Source organism: Sceloporus occidentalis, unplaced genomic scaffold, assembly GCF_023333645.1.
Source record: "Sceloporus occidentalis isolate IW3139 unplaced genomic scaffold, rSceOcc1.0.p SCAF_165, whole genome shotgun sequence".
NCBI classification, from domain to species: Eukaryota; Metazoa; Chordata; class Lepidosauria; order Squamata; family Phrynosomatidae; genus Sceloporus; species Sceloporus occidentalis.
Genome location: NW_028317145.1, coordinates 1,698,243 through 1,721,167, shown reverse-complemented (window position 1 = coordinate 1,721,167; position 22,925 = coordinate 1,698,243).

Below are 22,925 nucleotides of genomic sequence, written 5' to 3'. Positions count from 1 at the left end.
ACAACGGCATGAGCTTTTTCCTCTTTCTACTGCTAATACCTCTCCCTATACAATCAAGCATTCTGCAAGCATTTCATGCGGCTCTACTGCATTGTCTGCCTACCTTTACCTTTATTACCCATAAATCCTTTTCCTCAGATGTTGCGGTTAGGACAGCATAAGATATTCTATACTCTGACCTTGGGTTTTTATGCCCCAGGTGCATTATCTTGCACTTATCCACATAAAATTTCAGTTGCCACAGTTTTTCCATTTTTTCCAGTTTACCTAAAACATTTAGCTCATCCCTTCAGAAACATTAACCATGTTGCAAATATTGGCATCATCTGCAAAAAGAAAAATCTTACCATCAAGACCTTCCGCAATATCACTAATGAAAATATTAACGAGAATGGGTCCAAGTACAGATCTCTGAGGTACCCCACTGGTAACAAGACCTTGCTCAGAATATACTCCTATATACCACCCTCTGTTGTCCATCACTCAGCCACTTATAATCCATTCAATGATACTGGGATCCAAACTCAGACTGTGGTTTATTGGAAAGTCTTTTAGGTGAGACCACACAGCAAAAATAATGGAGACATTAATTGTTTGTTCTTGTAACATTTTGACATTAGATGTAGAGAAGATTAATAAAATACAAGATTACCTTATATGTAGAGCTGTTTGGGTCCCATGCTTCCCATCAAGGTTAGTGAACTGAGCTCTTGGTGGAGAGTTTATCTTGTCACAATTAAATATATTATGAAATTGTAGGACATGATTGTTGGTCAGTAGGCACCTCATTGAAAGAGGTTCTCTGGAAGGTCTCCAGGCTATTAACAAAGGCTAACATTGCTATTGGCAGTTTCCATATTAACATATAAGGGACCACTGACCAGAATTCGGCATTGTGGTGATCTTTGCAGAAGTGTATGGTATGTGCAAACGATTTCTCTTTTTCAGGAATTTCAGGTTCAGAAATAAAGACTAAGAACAACCTAAGGAGGTCTACAACCTGTCGTATCAGGTTTTCCCACCACAAACCCCTAGGAGCATGCACAATGTTACGCCACAATCAAAACCAAATTTCCTTTGTTTATACAGAAGTGATGGTATACATATGCAATTTTTAATGGTTTCATAGTAAAATAGTAATCTAGGTTGAAAAAAGACCCAAGTTCATAAAGTATCAACCCTTCTATCTATCCTTCCTGCTATTTTTCGGATAGGGGAAGAAGTTCATTTGTGACTCCAAAAGGCAATCTGATTTCTGGTTGGATCAAGAAGCTCTAAAATATTAATGTTTATTCTATCATTTATAGCACTGTATGTCCTGCTCCTCTAAAAAAATAAAATAACCAGACCCTTTTTCAAGGCGTCTATTGCTTGAGATAGAACCATCTCTCTTGGCAGTGAATTCCATACCTTTATTGTCCTTACTGTAAAGAAACCCTTCCTCTGTTGTCTATGAAATCCTCACTCCTCCAGTTCTATGTACTTTTTTGTTAATGAACAGGTCACAGGAGAGCTTTTTACATTGGTTCTGCACATATTTATATAATGTTATAATATATGTTTCTAAGACCCCATATATCATTTGTTTTCCTTTAACACTATTTTTAGAAACATAATATAAAGGAAAGTCATACTGATTGACTGAGCATCAGGCAAAAACAGTCACTTATTTTTCATTTCAATCAAATATAAACAAAATACTCAATTGTCTTACTTTATAATGTACTTTACAATGTTTTGCTTCAATAGGCTTATCACATTCATTTTTTTCATTGTGCCAGCTACGCTATGACTTATAAAGGACCAAACCCAGAGACATTGTCTGACAGGTCTGAGTCAGCCATGTGTAATGTATAGGAAATGTAGCAATATCTTTTAAGATTCATATCACAGATTACCTATTACCAGGGAAAGGAGAGCAACCCCCCCCCCCCCCGCCAGTGCTCTTATTTGAACATTCTATTCCATTACCACAATCCTTTTCCATATTTTTTAATTGCGGTTCAACAGAAGCTTCTATTGTGGGACACCTATTCCATGCAGCCCCCTTTAGTATACATATGTTGAACAAGACTGGATAATGGCCATGTTGTGTTTTGTTATATCCCAAATGAAGTTTTCCCCTTGCCAAATGATGTCAGACCCCTATACAACTCAGTTCAAGAGGAGAAACTCAACAGAGTTGAGTCGGCCCTTCAAAAATTAATAGTGAGGTCATTGAGTTGAGCTAATAGATTGTAAGCTCACAAGAGCAGATCCCCCTTCTCCCTCTCTACTAGTATGTCTTAATGTGTGTTCATGTTATTGTTTATAATGTATATTGCCAACTTTGTTGTTTGTTTTTTTACTTTTTATGCTACACCTCTTCTTATGTGAATATAAATTATAGTCACAATCAAATTTGGCAGGTTCAGTTTAGCTCAACATTAAGGTGGAGTGAGTTTTGCTTTTATTAATACCATATTTAATACACATTACTTGACAGTAAAACTATTCTACACGTCATTTTCAAAATTCCTTTCATCTCCAAGCTGCTCCTTAAACATGTTATTTAGGATATTATAGGGAACATGTAGAAAACCACCAAACTGTAGTGGGGGGGAGGAATAATCACTGAATGATGCATGAATGGGCATGCTAATGCATTTGCAAATGTTTCGTAAAAGAATTCTTATTCTGCATGTAAGATTACATTAACTTAGAGAAAGCGCAATAAATAACAGATAATGAAAATATTTTTATATTACAAAAGTAGCCAAAAGCCAAACCAATATGTTTGCATAATAATGAGAAATTCACCAAAACTGGATATGATAGTGATTATATATACAGCCCACTCTGTCTAGTGCTACCTACATATGTATGTGTGTCTATATGTACACACTACCATTCAAAAGTTTGTTGTTTCGTCCATTAAAATAACATAAAATGGATCAGAAATCCAGCACAGACGGTGTTAATGTCATAAATGAATATTGTAGATGGAAATGGCTGATTTTTAATGGAATATCTTCATAGGCGTACAGATGACTCCCATCACTCCTGTGTTCGAATGGCATGTTGTGTTGGCTAATCGAAGTTTAAAAGGCTAATTGATGGTTAGAAAACCCTTTTGTAATTTAGTTACACCTAGAAATGTCCTTGTTTTCCATGAAAACAGTGGAGTCACCCCAAATATTTGAATGGTAGTATATATGTGTGTGTGTGCATGTATATATATATATATATATATATATAACTAGGAAATGGGTAAAGCCACTGTTAAGCCACATCCTCTTCCCACCAGGCACCCCTGTAACTGAGGGGTCATGTAACGTAGTGTGAGTCTATGTTCGCGTATGCTTTTAGATTTTGGGGTGGAGTGTGTGGTAATTGTAATAGAGTTTGTTTTAATCATGTGGTGGTGGGGCAAGTGCCTGGGGGGCCACTTGGCTTTTTTTTGGCCCCAGGCCAGAACGTGCTGGCCCTTTTACATATATATATATATATATATATATATATATATATATATATATATATATATATATATATATATATATAGAGGCAGGAAGGGGTGTGGTAATATGAGGGTGGGCTCAATGTTATAACCCAGGTGCAAGTAATCCTACGCTCATTCCTGCACCCCCACAAAAATGGTACATGTGAAATCTCTTTTTGCCTAAATACAAATCTGAACAGATAACAGAATAACTTATACATTATGGACAGTTTGGGCTTTTTGTTAAAGGAACAGTTTTGTTTTGCGTCACTAACAGAATTATAATTTTAATTGAGTTGTTTTTTTTTAGTTATCCAGCCTCCCCTTGGTCAGCAGAATGGTCTCGCCTTCCAGGACTCAAGGGGTTAAGACCGCCCGTTCCCACTGACCTTTATGTAAATTAGCATGTGCAAATATGTAAATCTGATCAAGTCACGGCCATGTGGGTAGCGTTACATTATAAATCATAACATTATGGTTACTTTGGTTTCTGTGGTTGTCATTTTCAACCAAGTATGTTATCAATTATTCATTCTATACTCAGGTATGGATTTGCAGCAAAAGGCAACTGTTTCACCCCCCTGAGTAATCCAACTGATTGGAGATGACTAACGTTTTGTCACAAACCCACCGGTGGGTAAAACACGTCTGACTGGTGGTTTTTCCAAATCATCTGAATTGGTAACGTTCTTAGTCACTGTCCATTTTTATTTCATCCACTCCTCAGTGAAAGCCTGACTAGTCTGCCTTGCCTTTGGAATTCATTGTTAGCACAAAAGTGCTAAAAGGATTACCATGCTAATAGGTTTTCTTTGTTAAACACATGTTTACAAAGACTTTGCATTGATATTCACGAGCTTCTGTGCAGCTAATTTGGATTTACAGTTATAAAATTATTGTCTCTAGGAGCCCAAACTCCTTTGTTTTGTCAAGCGACTCTCATTCTTTGGAGTTTTTTTTAATTTTTACGGGTGCCCTGGGAATTTAGGAAGAGGCAATGAAGTGGCTATGTGAATAATTGTGTGTTTTAGGGCTTAATGGGGTGTGTGACTTTGTATGGTAATGCTGGAACTCAATTCTATGTGGTGAGACAAACAGCACTTACCTGGTAAGAAGGATGTTACATTCAGCTACTTTGTCCATGCATTCTATTGAAATCAGTTCTTTATATTATAGCTCCCTCCTGAAATACATCAAATATAGCAGTCTATGGCTGAGATTATGGGTTCCTGTACTGTCAAAGCAAGTATAAATCAGTCAAAACTTTGATCTAGGTTCCTCTGATTCACCATGGTCCATTTCAGTGCATCATCTATCAGGAATTATCTCCAATAAAGCATTTGCAATTCTAGTACAATGATGTTTTGATGGATGTTCTGAAGTTATTGATGGGAACTCACCATCTCATTGCATCTAGTGGCCACAGAGTTTTACCATGCCATTTAATTGTGGTCTCTGTGCATCTCTGGGCATCATCCAAGCACACATTTTCAATGAAAGGTAACTTAAAGTGCTTCTGACATCATGTTAGGCTTGTAACAAGCAGGTTATTGCACTGGTGATTAAAATTTCTTGTAGCTCAGGCTATGTCGGTTCCACCAAGCAGACCACCAATTAGAAGGCTTGATTGGAATTCTGTACATGAACATGGGGAAAAATGGTTCCTGAAAAAGTGACTATATCAAGCACTGGTGTACCAAATAGTGTACATTGCCCATTTAACATCATATAATTTGCCAAAACCATCAATTGATTAAAATATCCTTCTAAAGAGAAACTTGCCAGAGAAACTTGGATGAAATTAAGATCAACCTAAAAATGCGGGGATGTCCATATCTAGCAAGGATATCCAGACCTAGTGGTCTAAATCAGTAGGAATGACAATATGCTGGTAGATATACTTTAACAAACTGAGAATACGTTAAGTCTTTAGCAGAAGCTCAGGGATATGATAATTGTAATCTCCCATGCAAGGGCATTGCAATTTGAGCCTTGCCAATGTAGGATCCTCTGTATGGAATTCTGGCCACCTTAAATGTTATATTAATTGAGAGAGAGAGAGAGAGAGGATGGAGTCTCTCATAGAAAAACATAGAAAATGATGTGAAGTTACTAAAGCTTTGAGGACTTCAGAGGTCCTGAACACCTATGTGGCTTATTCTATGTTGGTCCAATAAAGCTAATGGTCAGTCCAAATAATGCAAATTCCAGAATTTTTTTCTGATAAACAAAGTGAGTGGTGCATTGAGATAAAGCCACAGAAATGTTACCCTTCGGGTATGGATTTTCTGTACTTTAGAATATATTTTAACAATCTAGCTGGTTTCTTTGTTAAACAGTGTAATTTCATTATAATATCTATGGGAATCCTTTGAGAATACTCATTTGCAGGAGTACAATACATGCTTAGTTGTGTAGCCTGGTGACCATTAAATAACTGTTCAATTTGCACTGCACTCTGAATTGGAAAATGTATGGACCAACTTTATCCGCTTTTCACCTTTCATTCATATGTAAAGTATTCTGGGAACATAAACATGTTATTGTTAACCTCTGAGGCCTGACAGTAAGATTTACCTTAAATCGTGTAAACCAGAGACACCCAAGTGAACGTGCAAACCCCTTATAACCTCGGAGGGTTTTAACAGAAGAATAAAAAACAAAGGATAAAGTAATCAAAGTAGGAATTATCATGCTATGCTCAAGAATCTGCTAAACAGAAATACCATTATATTAAATAATAATAATATTATTAAAATAATACTTTTTAGGGAAATTACACATGAAATAATTCAGAAAAACAATACAAAAATGGATTCAGTACACTTTCCAGGAAGATATTGACATTTTGGAGATAGTTCCGAGGAGGGCAACTAAAATGGTGAATGGTTTGCGGGATACAAATTATCAGGGGTGACTAAGGAACTCAATATGTATAGATGGAAGGTAGAGAAGGGGATATTATAGAAAAATTAAAATACATAAAGGGGTTTAACAGAGTACAGGAATAGAGCTTATATCAAAGTAAGAGAAATTTTAAAACTAGAGGTTCAGAGGTTTAAATGTAATGTAAGGAAATTTTACATTACCCAGAGAGTGGTAGATATGTTGAACAGCCTCCTAGCGAAGCGGTAAAGGCTAATAGTGATTAAATTGATGTATGGGATATGGCTGTTGGATCTAGGACAACACAAAGGACTGATCATGGTTATAGTGTTTACAGTAGTCTTTTTAGACAGCAATACTTTTTACTCTAAGACTATATAGAATATATATAGTCTATATAGCTATAGGCAGCTATACAATTCTACAATTGGTTATTTCAGCTTTAAATATAGCAGGTGACTGTTGGGAAACTGCAGAGTCCTCAGGAGCTCTCCACCAGTAACAATCGGGGGTCGGCACCAACATTGCTCATGGTGGACTTTTACTGGGGTCTGTGGTGGACAATTTAATGCTGTTCTATGGAGCTTCAAAAGCCTTGCCACAGACAGTTGTGTCCTCTTACGGACACTTTGCCTATCCCCGATGAAACAGGACCTCAGAGGATGCTGGAAATGCAGGATTGACGATCAATTGCAAAACTGGTATTTTGTGCTCTCTGCATCACTACAGAGTAAACAACACAGACATCCTCATTGTCATCTGACTTGAGAACTTTGAGAAGAAGAGTCTTATAGAAGATGGGTTTTCTACTATCTGACCAGTTACAAATTGCACTTGTTCACTATGTTGTTGCATAGTCAACGACTTTAGTCTTGGAACTACTACAAATGTTAATCCATATATTGTTAGTCTTGGACAAGGAATTGTCTTTAAACTTGAACAACTATGGGATGGATTATACATCAAAATTCTCATGTTAAAATACTCCTGCCAGAAACTGAAAAATATTACATTTGTCAAAGAGGAATATCTTAAAAACTATTATGTTTAATGTCGTGCATTTTCTCTGTATTCCATTACAAGCTCTCAGCAGGAATATGCCTTGGTTGATTATCCCTGATGCGTTTCATAGCATTTTGTCACTCTTATTGAGGAAATCTAATTATGTATCACACTTTTCATTATTTTGGAAAGATCCCATCCCCACTGGGAAAGTTATAAAACATAAAAAAAATCCCTGAATAACACTGGAAAATTAAAAGAACCTTTTTTTTTTCTTCTTCCCGTTTTTTTCCATTCTCTTCCCTATGAAGGTCAGCAGAGAATTCCAGCCAGGTCCCGAGGTTGTCAATGGACAAAAATGACACACACCATGTCAAGAAAAAATGTTAATTCAGAGACATCATTAGACTTAACACAAAATTGGGCTAAAAAACCGTGGAAGTACACTTTACTGGTGATGTCTCCCATAGCCGAGCTTTACAGCAGGAGACAGAATGAAAGCAGCCAGACCAGGTGGAACAGCAGGGACCTTGCCTCAGACAGAAGACACAGACAATGGATTAGCATGTACCTTGCGTCTGAGACCTTCCCTAATCCAAACCATAAATAACCTTGGTTAATCTTGTTGAATGAAAAAAACGGAAAATACGTAATTTAGGTTGAAGAATATTCTTTGGCATCCCAGCAGTATGTTTTTACACAATTATTGTGTGTTTACGCTATTTCGTTTACATATGTATTTTGTGCTTTGCACTTGTTTTGGATAAGCATTATTGTTAGGGCTGTAGAACACTTTAATACACTCTTGGGCACAAAATATTCTGAGCTCTTAGAAAGGAGGGGCATGAGGGGAGGAAAAAGAGTACAGAGATTTGGGTCCAATAGCACAATCACTCCCCAAGTAAAGCAGCCCAGGAGCTGCAACTACTTCAGACCTGCCTCCCTAGAAGGAATTTGCCACTCTCTGGCCCCCCTCGATTTAGGCACCCAGGCACCTAGTGCTAAGGCTGGCCCTCAAGCAGAGACATTTGGTGGTAGAGGCTGGGCCTGGATAGAGAGAAGCAGAACTCAATCGGGATAACCTTTACCCACTTACCTCATGTTACGCTTAAAATGAAATTTGAAAAGACAATGTGAGAAATGTGTTGAGAGTAGAGGAAATTTAACGGTAGGGGCTCAAGAAGACCAAAGGCCGAGTCAGAGAGATTAGTGGATGGAGGGCATTGCCAGGAGATGAATGGCAAAGAGGGCACTACCTGAAGCCAATACCTTTATGCTTATTTTCCCAATTCTTTATAAAGCCACTACGAGCTACGGACTCTATAGGCTTTATTAACTGTCCAGTGGTCTGGTTGTGTCTTTGAAGACACTGACAATATTTTAATTTTGCATCAAATACATCCTACGATATATCCAAGGCAGATCCAATTGTTTTAGCTCCTATATTTGGATGTTAATGGGTTCTGTAGTTAACTTATAATTATCTGTGTTCTTTATCAGAGGTTACTGGAGATGTGCCGCTAATTTGACCAATTTTCATGCAACAACATTTTTTAAGTATTAGTTCATTTACTGGAGAAAAAACAAAAAACAAAGACAATCTCACCCTATTACTATGAGAATATATGTTGTAGAAAAAGAGTAGGAAGTCACATTAACTAAATTCTAGTAGATTGTAGAATCCCAGTAAAAGGCAAACTGCATTGAGTATAAAATACTTGATGGGTCAGGGAGTCCGATGAATCTTTAACATTTTAAATAGTTGCATCAGGATGTTAAATATATTCTATGCTCATAAGTTTAAATGCACAGTTTTTGCTTAAAACTGTTTTAATCAGAATTTATTATGCTCAATTTTGATCAAATTTAAAGCTATTTTATGTTAACTTGTTTTTGCTAGAAGATATAAGTTTGCCTTTTAAGTGATTGAGTGTTTCAATGTTTTGAGTTTATGGTGTCCTCTCGGCTCATAGGGTCGATATCAAAGGGAAATCCAGAAACTATGATCTTTGAGGAACTCGTAGAAAATGGAGTGATCTTCCGAAACACACAGCAGATCCGCCATTCCCCAGTTTGTCCAATATGGACTCCACTCACAAACCCAACATATATTTCTCAACATAAAATTTCCAAAGAAACGAAACGTAACCCAAACACTTTTATGAGACTATTTTTTTTCTCACTACAGTACCTTATAGTAGGAGATCTATAAAAATCATACGATGGAGTGACAATTTTTGATCACCTTTTGAGAGTCAGGTGTTGTCAAAGTACAGACTGTGAAGTATTTTATGTTCTCAAAATTCTACTCAATGAAACTATAGTCTATGATGATCATGGGATTCATGTTAAAAAGTATCAAAATGATTAACCCTTTCAGGGTTTAAGGGGCCCACAATGAAATGCTTTGAAAAACCCATTACCGCTTTGTAACTGAACAAGAAAGTACATGCTCACTTCAAAGCAGAAACATCTATCTGATCTGCCCAAATGTCATTTAACTTGCCATTATAGTGATATAGCTTTTACAGGTTTCTCAGATGAAATGGATATATTTTAAGTGTTGTCTCACTGACAAATCCTTTTTATTCATAGAATAACTGTAAAACCTTACTAAATGGTGACATTCATGGAGTGGCTTTTAGTTTTTGGGACTTCTAAAAGACTAGATCCAAGCAGACCTAAGAAACCTGCAACGAGAACGCTTCACAGTACATGTGTGCACAGGTATAACATATATGTTGTTGGAGGCTCGACAGGGTCTGTGCCTTGGTGGGATGGTTAGAAGAAAGATAGGAATCACAGAAGATACATGCAACAGATTAAGGTGATGTGTATCTAAAACTAAATTCTTCCAATATTTCTCGTAATGGTTAGGAAATATACTTAAGAAAAAAACATTAGAATTTTAACTCAATGAACCAAAAGTCTTCAGAGTGTTGTTGTGAACTACATATTTCCAGCCTACAAATGTACAATGTGATCAATGGAATAGTTATCATCCAATAGGAGAGACCTTTATATTATTCCCATACATTCAATGAATACGATAAACCTTTCGTAACACCAAAGTAAGGTATTAAACATTGAAATTAAAACAAATATTATAGTTACGTCAGGGTTTAGTGGCTCTGATAAGTGCCTTAATTGTAATTCTGGGGTAACTGTGCTAGATGTTAAAAACATTTTATTGGGTCAAGTTGGTCCTTCTATAAGACAATACTTATTATTAATGTTATCATAATGCAGATAACTATTACTACAAAGTGCGAGAAGGCTTCATTAGTAACCATATGTTGGTATCTACACAAGAGCCAGGTGAAGAACATCTCCTTGAATTCTTAAATAGCTGAAAATCCACAGATATGATTCCGTTAGCAATCAGTAGCTGGGAAGCCCGCAAAACTGTTACAGTACGAAACATATTATTTAGAATGCAGATGAGAACCAGCTAGTACTAGCCCATCTAATATTTGCAGATTTCCAATAAATTCTTAAGATACCATCGAAACATTCCCAAGAGACTCCAAATTCTTCTTTGTCGGTATCTAGCCCTTAAGCCTAGAGACTGTTCCGTGTATCCGTGCCTTTTAGCAAATTAGTACCTACTTATAGTACATTAGACCCAAGATTTCCACCCTCCTTAATTTTTTGTTCTCTCAACTTATTTGAGCCCCTAGAAGTATTTCGGCGTAGCTACTTATTCCGGTACATTGTACACATTAAGTCTCTCTTGTCATAGCAAAGTAAGAAAAACATTATAGGAATCTAGTTCTAAAACTACATTTTTGTGGTTTTGAAAATAATAAAGTAGAACAAAAGTTACAAATATTGCCATTTTATCATTTTTGATTTGCAACATGTACCAGATAACACACTACAATATTTAATATGTTCCTTTAAAAGAGAATAGGGTCTTAATGATTTTTTAAGTAGGTTCTTCATTTAATAGTTTTTTTCATCAAGAATGATTAAAGATAACTATGTTAGCGATCTCAAAATTGGTACATTATTATTTAAAAATAAGTTACTATTCATTTTTACAAATTTGTATTTTTTATTATTTCAAGAAAACAAAACAAGAATTAGCTTTCTGAGAATGATAAATATTATTTCACAGACGCATTGAAGATATTCCTGGAGGAAAGTATTATATAGAAATTGACTTGTTCCTGCCTTTGGCAGAAAAACAATCTACATAATTACTAGGTCTCCGCATTTAAAATTAGAGTAAAGACAAACTCAGTGCATAGGAATGCAATTCTTTGTTTGTGCATATCTTTAAGTTATTTATTTACGTGCAGGCTAAAGAGGACGAGCAAAAAAGATTTTGGGGTATGAATATGGAAAATAAGGGAGAATCATATATAAAATGTAATTTCAACTTTTTTTTTAAAACAGTTCTGATTATTTTTTTGTTTTCTTCAATACCTTTTCTTGGGTCCACAGAGAAATCTCTGAAAGGGTTACACCTTTCCAAAAGTAGAAATCTTCAACAATCCAATCTTTCTACTTAAATATTTAAATTACATCAAGATCATATACCTGCTTTTAATGAAGTCGTGGAGAACATGACGTTTCTGTTTAAGGAGTTTGAGTAAGCCTTTACGTCTTCAAGACAGAATTCCCTTTAATCTAAAATATAGCTATTTTAGGTTAACAAGTTGATCTTTAGAATTTTTGTGACTCACCACATCTAGATATTGCATCAGATCTTGCCACAACACAGAACAAACTGGTATCTTATTGAAAACTTTGTATAATTATATATAACATGTCATGTGAAAAGTCCTTTTTCCTGTAGGAGCAAAGTTGCAAAAAAAATAAAAATAAATATATAAATTGTATTGTTTTGGAATCCATTCCTCCAGATTTTTTCCCCATGTCCTTCTGGACCAATAGTAACTTTAATCTCTGTTGTAAATAACCCATAACCGGCAGCAAAATATTCTTCTTTTCTTAGTGTGCTCAGTAAATTGTCACTTTTGACAATTGAGTTCTTAGGTCTCACGTGGTATGTAAAGGAGTAGGCATACGAAAAGTGTCTTGTCAGCAGAAATGCGATTGCGTACTTTAGAGTCAAAATGCACGTCTCAGTCCTTTTAGCCTTTCCTTGGCATAGTAAGTATGTATTGTGCTAATATTTAAAAGGGAACACAGACAGAGGTAACTGTAGGGACCCGTTAAGACCCTGCCTCGTAACAATTTTGGTGGTGCTGTGTCGGAAACTGAAGGACTTGCTTAAACCCTCGAGATTGTAAGCTTGCGAGCCGAGCTCTCTTCACCTAATGTATCGGTTTGTCTTAGTCTGTCAATTCTCGTCTTTTCATACCCCTTGAATATATGTATTGTATTAAAATTTGAAATAATTCATAATTGCATCATGTCTGACTTGTTTACAACATTTGAGTAACCCACACGGAGTCCTCCTTAATGCTAATTTGCCCCAGGCAGTTGCTTTGTTGGTGGGCTCCAGACACACGTTAGTGAAGTGAACTCTCATCATGTCAAAGAAAGGAACTAAAAAGATTACAAATTCTTTAGAAATTACTTGGGGCTGTATAAGTATTTTAAGCACTATTAGATTTTTGTTCTAAAAAGTGAAGCTTTAGGTAGAGGAGACACGATACTTTCATTGTTTTACTGTTGATCTTCCAACCTCACTGGGGGGACCGTGTAGCCATGTAACACGCGAGTCACGGTGACCTAGAATTACGGTTATGCCACGGGTAGGAGATCTTTTCTTACCCCGTCACCAAACTCACATTGTGTCGGTGTATTAACATAATTATATTTTTTTCAAGATGGAGGAATGGCAAGGTTAGAAAATGATTTTCATTGTCAGTGAGCTATTTATCTATAAGCTTTTATTTTAAGTATAACAACATATAATTGGAAATGTCCAACAAAGTGTTGGTTCACAATCATGGCAGATGGAGAAACAAGGATACAGCTAACCCAGTGCTACTCAAAGGGTACAATTAGTCCTTCAAAGTCCCTTTTTACATAGGTTTTCTTGGGCCTAGTGGTCCTTAGGTACAAATGGTATGTCATATATATTAATGGCTGCTTCAGGGCATTCTGGGGCGGCCCTTTTTTTTTTTGATTCATGCTAGTTTTCCTTGCTTCAGACCAGAGAAAATCTCCATAAGAGCGGATACGTATGAGAGTTCAGGTACTACGAGACGGAAGGACAACATACAGGTATTCAGAACTCCGCAGAGCCAACAGTTAAAGAATGTGCATGTCGATAGTTATTTCTAAGCTAAAACTAAAGGTGAAGTACGTGAGATTCTCTTTCACCCGCAGTGGGTCATTAAATGAATCATGATAATGCCATTACATAAAAAAAACTAGTAAGGAACTCAATCAAAAAAAATCAGGACTCAAGTCCTACAAACCAAGTCAAAGGTGGTGGGGGGACACCCTATAAAAGTCAACGAGGATTCAAATGGCTCACCCTCAGTTTAAAAAGAACAGAGGATCCACTTAAGTACACTCAAAAAGGAGGCATGTGTACCCCATACATTTACTTATCACTCGTCGTAAACACGTCTATAGTTTCTTCTCCAAGTCTTCTCATAAATTGCTAAACAGAATTTAGGAGTAAAGACTAAACATAAGGAATTAAATTAATTAAACCAGAATCAACTGTGTTATACGCTTACCATTTTTCATTTTTATTCAACCATTACAGTTTTTAATTGGTACATGGAAAGCTTTTTATTTTATACTTGTAGTTTATTACATAATGACAACTTAATAATAATAATTACTTGAATATAAAACAGAACTTACAATTCTGACATATATAATCATATAAAAGAACATAACAAGTGGATATATGTGTCACTGATATATGACGTAACTGTCTATAAATATATTAAACTATGTAAAAAGAAATACTGATATAGGTATCTATGCGTAGATTATTTTGCTTATTTCAGCACACATAGCAAATAATGAACGTTATAAAAGGTTAGAAACCAACACTCGACATTCAGCTCCAAACAGACATGCCACCAGCTCCAAGACAAATAATTACTCTATCATTAGAGTTAACTAAAATATCAAATCAAAATACTGATAAAACAATCAACCTTGTTTCCAAACAAAAACTCTTTTCAGCAACTGAAAACTAACCCTAACAGTTATTAGGTTTCCTGGGCAAAAGTAAAATTGTTCATCATCGTCATGTTGGAATTGACCCAGCCATCTTATCAGAGCTGAACCACCCACCTCATTCTGTCTCTGCTAATACCCAGAGATTTCTTTGCAATGGGAACGATTTAAGCCCTAGGCATTATCCTGGGTGTTCTTAAGACCTAAATACCATTTCTTGAAGAGTTAAAGATCTAGATGGATACAATTAGGGAGTGATAAGGTAATCAGTTACCTGCTGATGATCCTGTTGTGATTTCTCCAAAACATGCTCAAACATCTTAAATAGACTCTCAGTGCATCAAGAAAGCTCTAAGAATTAACTGGAAATTAGATATCTACTAGCAGTTTTCAGATGCACCAGACGAAAACAGTACAACCTGCCCAAAAACTTGTGACCATCCCACAACAAGATTTTATATATATATATATATATATATATATATGTAGCATTTTATAATTGCCCCCCTTTGGTCCCTGTACCCCATGTGTCCCCCTTCTAAATATGAAAGCTGGAGACGCCACTGTGTGAAAGCTGTCCAATTATGGCATGCTGTACATCATCGCGAATACCTGCTGTATTTGTGACCTAAGGACAACATGATATACTTGTTAGAGTGAGTGTAGCTATTATCAGGTTATTTAATGTTCTGGAGCCCATTTTAAAAGGTACTTGATGGAAGTGCCTGCTTCATGCACCTTGGCTCTGATTCTGTGCACTTTTTAGAAGTCTGTTCTCATTATCTAGATGTCTGGATTTATTTTACTGACCTTTGGCCTATTTCAGCTATGAACCAGTTTGATCCCCATTTGGATTGTTTTCTCCTATGGGGGACCACTAGCTTGAGCTAACCTTACATCTCCATAACTCCTTCTGGGAGGGTGTTATTTCGCTTTTGACCCCAGGCTGTCACATCATTGAATCTCAACCATTTGTCAATTGGCTTGTGTTTTTTTGGTATGCAAAATCTGTCTCGAATGCCTTCCTGCTCTTCTATCATGCCCCATACTCTATTTTTGTCCCTTTTTTCCCATCTTGGGTACACCCCTGAGTAAGAAGGTGCCAGACAGAATCATCTGATAAGTGGAGTTCCATAAATCCAACTCTATAACACGGCAGATACATACAACCACCTGTAATGCTTCAGCTTAATATTGACCTTTATGTTCTGCACTCACACTATAAACATCGTTAAGGTGACACCATTGATGTAATAACAAGGCATGGTATGTGTTTTTACAAGTTAAACAGAATGTTTTCATCTGTTTAATCCTGCTTCAAACCACTTATGATACATGGGACACATCGTTAAAGGGGCAGTCTGGAGAAACAGAAGAATAGAATATAGAGAATTTGGTTTGGGGTAGAATATTGGGTTGGATTGAGAATACTTGAAGGTGACAGAAGTAAAAGAATGTTGAGGAATGATGTAAAAGTATATAAGGCTTACTACAAGGAGTTAGATTTTAGAAATGTATTAGAGTCGAGTGCAATCTTGGAATGTCACCACAATGGCATCATATAGACATTTATTTAAAATGAAACTTACAGAGTAGCAATACAGCAGTCATACAAGCTCAAATTGAATCCAGTTTTAATGTCACGGCTTAACCACAAAAAAAATCCTCTTTTCCGTTTTCTTCGCTATTTCCACAGGTTGATGTCATCAATCTTTGATTCTTCAATCTTTACTTAAAAAAAAGTTCCAGTGGTCATGGATGCCATGTGGAGATTGTCCTTCTACTTAACCATCCCAGTAAAACATACACCCAGGCACTGATCTGGTTTTAATTATCATTTTGGTATGTTGAGCTCGGTTGTGGCTTTCCCCCGGCAAATTCCTTCAAACACGGGTACTCGATTTTATTCTTATGCGTTACCTAATACTATGGAATTTTCATTTTGTTTTTTAATGGCTGTATTTTGTTATATTGAGACCATTACTGGGCAAAAAGAGTTGTTTCTGGTCTACAAGTAAAACAAAAAAATCAAAGACACGAGGGTATATTGAAAACGACTTGAAGAGTGCATCTAGTTCCTACATTATGGGACGCTAGAATTCATTCCTAAACAGGAATAAAAAAATATGTAATTAGCTTTGCCTTACATGGACCAGAAGTGTCATGGTGTTTATATCACAAGAAGCAGAAACACAGAAGTTCGTTTAACTGCTAAACTACAGCAATAAGGATTCTAAGTAAATGAAGGCGCACATAAAATACAATAGCCATTTATTTAAGGATAAGAAAACAATATACACGATGTCCTCTTTATCGGAAGTTCCACTTCCCCATTTAGAATAGTTTCACAGAGAGAGTGCTTAAATCAAGTATACAGATTTAGTAAAAAGCCTTTAAGAGCCTCAGAGACTTTCAAGTTAAATTAACAATTGCGTATTATGTACGGAAAAGAAAAAGTTTATAAAGAATATTCCTCTTAAAGGTTTGAGATTTTGATTCATTATTTAGAAAAGGGGGAGATGCACATCAAAGCCTTCAATGGTTGCATAGGAGTTTGAACATTTTAACAAGAGCACAATTATGCCTGCAATATGTTGCTTACAACATAAATCAAACTCGTTTAGCTCCATCGGGTATGTGGAAGGAACATTCAACTTTAGTAAGCAATAATGCTGATGACTTATTTATGGCGTTAACTACAAAGTTCAGCTGTCCTGATTGTATCCATATTCAGATAAAGGAGCCATTGTATTGTGTCCTATACAAAGAGACAGAAAATACAGATCAGAAACAAATTACAGCAATATAGGACTGAAAGGGAACATGTACACAGCCATTCCCACCAGTGCTGGCCAATGCAATTCAAAGACAATCACATGGCTCCCTTACCACCATTTGGGTTCTTAGAGGAACACCCAACAGCATGGGTTATGATGTTTTGGAAAACCGTACTCCTGTGGGTAGTATTGCGATGTTGCATCATAAACTGTTCATAGAACACCTTGAGTTCAAGAATTAAAGACCTCTGGGCAGAGTTGTTTAACCCCTTTACTTTGATGCCTTGTCTGTTTGGTGGGAAGTCGATCTCTGTGTATGTACTTTATGTGCAACACAGGCTTGAGCAGCCTATGGCCAGTGGTAGGCAAATGCCAGATGGGGTGCATGTATGAGGCACATGCCACTGAACACATACGGTTTTATACAGAACTACAGGAATTCCTGGTAACCTCTTGAGTTTGACTCAGAGTGCTTTAGTCTCCAGCCAGGTGAGTGATGTTTGGTCACGCCCACTTGCCAGCCAGGTTCTACTTATTACTACTACTTATTGCTCACTTAGGACTAGCCCCGCCCCTATGTGTTGATAGCTCCGCCTCCAAAACTACTCCCTCAGAAGAGGGGGAGTTCTGTATAGCCTACCATGGGAGGTGTCAAGTATGAATACAGGGTTGATTGGGTGGGGCGGACAACATAAATACCCGCCTTATTGCTGGTGCCACATCAAGTCTTCCCAGGACAGTAGCCCACCAGGTGTTTGATCTTCGAGTGGCTCGTTTGGCTCTTGAAGTGGCATTTCTATAACATAATAGCCCCTTTTATTTTCTGCTGTGAAACAGATGGCACAAAATATTTATTTTTCTTGTAAATCCACGTAGGTAAAAGTTTACACTTGGTGACCAAAAAAAAAAAAATGTGTAGTAAATTACTTCACTAATCAATGTAATTTAAGACTTGCTAGGGCCATTATGCTCAATTTAGTTCTTGACATGGAGCAAAGTATAGGGTGTAGTCTCCTTTGAACTAGTTGACATAAGTAAATAAAATGAAAACTCCTGTAATCTAAAATGATATAGACTTCTTTATTTCCTAGGGATTGTGCTGTTCTTTGATATATAAAAATACTTGAAAAACTGAAAACAAACAATATGGGATAAAAAATATATTTTTCTTTTGAAACAGAATTTGAGAATTAACCAATTGTTGTTGTTATGTGTTTCAGGCATACCTTGTAGCATTTGAAATGGCCACAGAGGGACACTTTTGCCTGTGGTTAGAGGTGTGGTTTGAGGGCAGGACATCCAAGCATTTTTATGTGGCTTTGTGACCTATTAGCAGCTGTTTATCTAATTAACACACTTAGAAAAAGAATAAAAATGATTTTTATTTATGCAAAGCTGATTAAATGACATGTTTAATTTACCAAAAAATGTTTTGACAATTTCCAACTTTGTGGGAAAGACCCTTTTCTATGACTGCGGGGAAGACCCTTTTGACTATAACAAAACAAGCTCCATAAAGACATGGTTGGATGAGTTTGTTATGGAAGATGTTGATCGACCGCACAGAGTCCTAACCTCAACCCCATCGAACACCTTTAGGATGAACTGAAAGCCTCTGAAGAATGCAAGATTCTCATCCCACATCACTGCCTGACCTAAAAAATGCTCTACTGGATGAATTTTCAACAATTCCCACAGAAGGGGGAACCAACTACATATTAATGTCTATGTATTTAGAATGTGATGTTATAAAATTCCCTGTGGGTGTAATAATCAGCTGTCCCAATACTTTTATCCATATAGTATATCAGCTATAAGTTGCCCTGCCAATAGTGTCTCTTAGTAGGACTTCTGGCAGTTTTTCCATGCTCAATCCCCACACAGAAGCCAACCATGTCAACACAGCAGATCAGCATGAAGTCTGGCCCTGCAGTGCCCTGGCACAATGGAAGCCAATGTTAGTAAATATATAGGTCTAGACAAGGCAACACACCATTCATGAAGGCCAGAATAGGGTATAGCTTGGGCAGGCTATGGGTTGAGGTAGACCTAGTTAAGGAGTCAAGCGGTAACCTCCAGATCAATTACCCTGTTACCTCCAAAATTATAATGCGAAGACTGTTCTACCAATGCATTTTGATTGCTCCGGTCTAACACACAACCTCCAAGTCTAATTAGAACAGAAATGGCCAACACTTAGCCCTTCATCTGCTCAACGTTCATGATGCTCTGCTAATCTACAACTGATTGATTATTCTGGAACCACCATACAAACTATAGTTGTACAGCAGTTGGAGAGCTACCTGTAAAACACTGTAAAAGGCAGTAAAATGGATTAAGCACTGTAAAAAAAGAAGAGTATGCCGAACATAGATTGTTGACCATAGTAGTACTGAAACTTAGTGAACTTGATGTAAGTGTAAGCAGGTCCCTCTTTAATGTATTGGTTCATCTTAGTCTGTCAGTTCTAGTCTTCTCATACCCTTTGAATATAAGGACTGAAAGAAGCCTTCCGCTATGCAAATAAAATGTTATGTATTCATGGAATTAGCAGTCTTTATAGATACTTCTGTTGCGGATACCCCTACTTTGGATGTGGTGGTTGTGTCACAGCTTTGGACAAAAAACTGACAAATATTTACACATGAGATGCGCTCCTTTTTTTGTTCACTAATAATAATGTGTGGATTGAGGAGATGCATGTTAGGTCCACAAGATGTGTAATGCAAATACAACACACATAACCAACCACATGAATTCCAACTGTTGTGGATTGCAATGCCCAAGTAAAATGTAGCTAAGAATAGGAGTTGTAGTCCACTGTAGCCTTCTGGCGCTGTCTGAAGAAGAACTCTCAAATAACGTTCTTGTTTATGACTTGGAATTGACGTTTTGTGGAAAGTATGTCTCATGGTGTCATAATAATAATGTTCCAAGTTCAATTCCTCCCCCTTAAATAGTTTGGTAAATTTCTTAAATATTTACTCAATTCGTAGTTGGGACCGGATACGTATTTGAATGTATTATTTATTATACTGAGTGGATGATCTATAAAAAGCATTTTCATGGTTTCTTCAATCCAAATAGGCATCATAAAGGCAGGAAGAATTGCACGGTATTTTATGCTACAGAAAGAACACTGATATCATCCAATCCCCTGTGTGTTAGGAAACAGAATTCTCAGAGTACAAACTAAGGGCATATAACCTAAGGACCTCAAATGATTATTGAGACTCCCATAATCCATTTCTTCTCGCAGGTATGAACCACAATATCTAGTAACTGGCATAGCATCGTTTCCTTCGTCCTGCAGTCCACATAGGGGACCTCTCTGTAGAAGTGAGATGTTTTTACACTCACTGTGAGAGTAACCCTAATTACTTCTACCATACTACTTATTGTGTATTCACAAACTGATATTTAGGGATAAATCTGATCACCTCTGTGGTTTTATGTACCAAGGACTCAGACAAGCTTTGGAAGAAAATGTAGTCAATCCATAAGAAATTTTAAGCTTCTCTGAGTTTATACGGCATGCATTACCCCCCCCCCCAGGCCAAGCTCCTGAGTGAGTTCCATTCAAGTCAGTCATGGGTCAAATTGGGAGAGTTTGAAAATAATAGGAGCTGCTTAGCAAATAATGAAGGTGAAATGCAATGCTTAGTACAGAGGGCTCAGAGAAAGTGATTTGGAGAAAATTGACAATTTCTTGTTTTATACTTCATGAAATTGTGTTACTATTTTCGGGCTATGTTTGAATTAGTTCTGTACTGTTTATTTAGCCACAAAACCTTTCCACTAGCGGTATGATGTTAACAGACTAACCATCGCATGTGAAGAGCTTCATTTTATAAGTGATGAGGATACTAGAGAACAGCTAGACGTAACAAGGTGAAAGGAAAGAATCAAAACGTGGACAAGAAAAAAGTCCAAGTATCCTAAACCTTCCTCACTTCCAGGTATCCTCTAGAAACAAAATCTTTAATGTAGAATAGCTTGCGTGTGCTATTGCAGGGGTGTCCAAGTGTATGTTTGCATTTTTCATTGATAGCTGTATAATACTTGTTAATACAGGGTTTATTTGTCAATAATGCAGAAGCATCCAACAAACAGGTTTTATATCAACTCACAATCATATGCAGTATAAGTGTATCAGAGCATACACCATACAACTCACAGTAATGTGCAGTGTGTGGACTCACACATCCAGACACGCATGCACTAACACACACTCAGATACTTACACTAACATGCACTAACACACACACCCAGACACGCACACACACTTACCCCAAAAAAACATGTTAACACAAAAAATATCCTCCCACACACCCACAAACATACCTAGATGTACCCACATACTAACATACCCAGACACACACACATACTAATTTACCCAGACACACACACTAACATACCCAAACAAAGACATGTTCACACATTAAAATACCCACATGCTAACATACCCAGAGGCAGAAGTTCACGCATTAACATACCCAGAGACATACATTAACATACCCAGAGACACACACTAACATACCCAGACATGCCTGGTCCCCATTGCCCCCCACTGGATCTGCCAATGGTTGGAGGTATGGTTAACGTTGCAGATCTCATGCGGGCCACACCTCGATGTCCCGCGTTTGGCCCGTAGGCTGCATGTTGGTTGCCCGTGTGCTATTGAAACAATCTCACTTTTTATGTTGGTAATCAAGTTATAATATTATATATATATATATATATCAACCTAAAACTTTTTAAAACCTAAACCAAATTAAACTGCAAAATATGGGTAAAATATTTACCTTCCCCTTTTTAATATGATATTTATTTATTTCCAAATTGTTATTTTCCCATGTTTTCAAATTTTTAACATACTTCACAGGAAGTAACACTCAGCTACATGACAATTATATATATGTATAATAAAGTCTTATAACAAAGTTAGGATTTTAAATAATCTTTTTGCTTTTTGGTAAATGCACCTAGCAATGGCTTCATCCATCAGCCATAAATATTTTTTGCCCTCAAAACATATAATTTCCAAAAGTAACAAATTAATAAAGTGACCCTAGAGATATAACAGCCCCCTTTTGCGGAGGTACCATATAGAATGAACTGAGTTATTGGCCTCCAGATCCCATAAGGCTAATCCCTTTTAAGTCCATATAATGGTGCATGATATCATAGACACATTCTTGTAATAATGACAGAACACAGGGGTTGCAAAGTTATGAGCGTCAAGACACCAGTAACTCAATAATTCTCAACAGCACAGATATATAGATTATGCTGACCTTATTTTAACAATACAGACACATTCTTTCTGATTTTAATATACCCTGCTCTCACTTCTGTTATGAGGTATCACTTAAAAATAGCCTATTGCATTCTATAATTCTTTAATTGGATGTGCCGGTATAATTGCATAACGAAATCCATGACTAGCATAGTCTAGAGAAAGGTTAATTAAAGTGCAAAGAATCCGACATGTTCACTAAATGTAGCTCAATTATTAACTTGGATTTAGAGTTAATACCTAAAAAAAAAAAAAAAAAAGCAAAATTCAGTGAAAGTTTAGTGGGATAAACGTGGCCAGCTATCTGGGGCAGACCATGAACGTTACTCTTAATTGAGAACTCAAAATTATTCTTATTTAA